Source organism: Psammomys obesus, unplaced genomic scaffold (assembly GCF_907164565.1).
Source record: "Psammomys obesus unplaced genomic scaffold, mPsaObe1.curated_primary_1811, whole genome shotgun sequence".
NCBI lineage: Eukaryota > Metazoa > Chordata > Mammalia > Rodentia > Muridae > Psammomys > Psammomys obesus.
The window spans coordinates 22427705-22430573 of NW_026585895.1; positions in this window are offsets into that span (position 1 = coordinate 22427705).

Consider the following 2869-nt stretch of genomic DNA (forward strand, 5'->3'; position numbering starts at 1 on the left):
TGTGTGTGTGTGTGTGTGTGTGTGTGTGTGTGTGTGTGTGTGTGTGTGTACACCTTTCCTTTGGAGGTCAAAAGTTAACATTTATTGCCTTCCTTAATCACTGGCCACCTTTTTTTTTTTTGAGACACGATCTCTCATTGAACCTCACATGTTTTGTTAAACTGGCTGATCGGGCAAACCACCAAGATCTTCATGACTCCATTTCCCAGCACTGGGATCACAGGCACGTTACCACTCCCAGAATTTTAAGCGGTTGCTTTGGGGGGGGGGAGGAGTTTGAACTCAGCTCTTCATGGTTGTGCAGCAAACACTTTACCCACAAGTTCACTCCCCAGCCCCCATAATTGGTTTTTCACTTGTTAAATGGGCACATGAACACTTATCTCACAGTGCCATACCTATAATATATTAATAATATCTACTGCAAAAAAAGGAGAAACTTCCTTCCTTCTACTATCTGTTTTCATTACACCCAAAACATCATCGACCTTAATTTTAAAGTTCAAAAGAACATTGTACTGATATTTTAGTACTCAAGTTCTCTATTAAGACTGTTTCTTTACCTGGGTGGTGGTGGTACACACCTTTAATCTCAGTGCTCCAGAGGGAGAAGCAGGCAGATCTCTGTGAATTTGAAGCCAGCATGGTCTTCAGAGTGAGTTATTGGAGAGCCAAGGCATAGAGAGAGATCCTGTCTCAAAACACAAAACAAAACAAAGCCTGTTTCTTTACAGTAACTCTTAGTGACTCCATAGCTCTCATGCTTTTTAAGTTACTCTGTAAGACATGGTAGAGCAGTTCTTGGTAAAACATTCTTACCCTTAAGCCTACCCTGAAAGGTATCAGTGTGGAAACTTATGACAGAGAGTGGGGTCATGTTGGTGTACTTCCTTTTGCCTGCAAGAGAAACTGAATTTTCCTGAAGGCTTGCAGGAGAGTGATAGAGGACCTTGAGCATTCTCTTCTTGGTTGTGAATCCAGTCAATATCCTCTGACAAAGATGAGCATAGGCACTTGTGGCCGTGATCTCAGGGAGCAACAATCTGCAGAGATGGTGCAGACACTGCAGACACTCTAGGTCCCTGGGGTCAGATGTCTTCGTTTACTTCCACCGTGAAAGAATGAAGAAGAAACTGTAGCTGATGCAGAACTAAAGGTCAACAAAGCCTCCTGATTCCAAATTATGCCAACAGTTTGCTTCCTTACTGCAACCAGCGTACAAGCACAGAAAGCTAATCATCCCTGTATATGGTGCTCCCAAGGTAGTCACAATGTCCTGGCATAGATCTAGAAAGTGCTACAATGTCAGAAAGCTTCTTCTGTCATGTTGGCAGGCCATCACCATCCAGGGATAGATGGGATTCATGAAGAACCCTTCTGACTCGAACTTGGCCAAGTTAGATGCCTATTCGCAGAAATCTTCCATGGATAGTCAAGCTGAGCAGACTTCACACAGCAGAGATGATTGCAGTCGTGTTCACAGAGTCTATGATAGTTAAGAATGAGGACCCCGCAAGTGGAATGCTGTGGTTACAGGTTATGTTATACTGAGGGTTGTGTCTGGTTTGGGTGGCAATAAATGTGTTAGCTGGACTAAGCTAGGTCAGCTAACTTTGAAACAAGTCTCTCTCTCTTTCTCCCTTCTCCTCTTCCTCTCCCTCCTCCCCCCCTTCACAGACACACATATACACACAAAGCCTTGATGACCTGTGTTGACAACCATTCTCGGTCTTCTACCTTCTAACGTGTAGCTTATTGATGCTCTGAAGACTGAGACTCTGTCCTTAAAGGTGAGCCTTTTCACGACAGCCAGTTCTTAGTTTAGTCTTGACATTAGAAAAAAAATAATCTGAAAATTAAGAGCCAAATCCACTAAGATACTTAGCTGGCCTCATGAATACCTAGCGAGACCAATGAGAAACAAAGCCAAACAAAACAGAGAAAAATTGCCTTGTCCAGAAATATGAGATAAAGGAAAATGAACATGATTGTATCAGGACTTGAGGAGAATTTGGGGCCTCCCAGGGAGGATGTGATAATAACTGGAGTATTACCAACCAATTATGAGATGACATCTGCTGCCAGGATAGAAGTCCAGAACTAAGAAAAACCCATCTTCCCTCATCAAGTGTTAATTTCAAAGCAGGATTAGGCATCCATGCTTTGATTCCCGGGTTTGTTGATGCAGTGTGTTCCCATGGATTTCCATGCTCTTGCCAGGCCTGTGTCCTGTGTCCTTAGATGTCTGCAGTGCAGACTTCTGAGCTGGCCAGCCAAAGCAAATTAACATTGGACCAAATTTTCAGTTCTCGCTTCTACAGCTTTCCTCCGGATCAGATATTAGCCACCCTTTCTCTTTCCAGTCTTCCTTAGCGCCCTTGAAAGGCTCTAGCATGCCTGAGAGTGGCAAATAGAAGATGAGCATGGAAAATGCGGCGCCGATGGGTTTTGCCCTTTACCTTTCTCCCCCTTGCTAAACCATTAGGTCACATTTCTAAAATTAGCCACCAAGGCTATTCCTGTATTTGGCCACTTTGTTAGGCCTGACTCATTCCTGAGACTGATCAGCAAGGTCCAGCTATCAAAACATCAAGGTCCAACAATCAAAATTCATTATTTTGACTAACCTACTTAAAACTCCTGATCAGAACTCACCCACAAGTCCTAGGTCATTCTAACATAGACCTCCCCCTTTTTCCTCTTAAAATTAACACTTGCAAAGTTAGTTGCTGCTGTTTTTGCCCAATTCAGATTCAGCCACCTTGTCTCTTTGTCTTGCTTAATAAAGAATCACGTTGCATTTGGTTTGCGCTTGGTTATTGGTGTTTGGTTGTGATCTGTGCCTAACCACGGTCCAGAGGGGAGCACT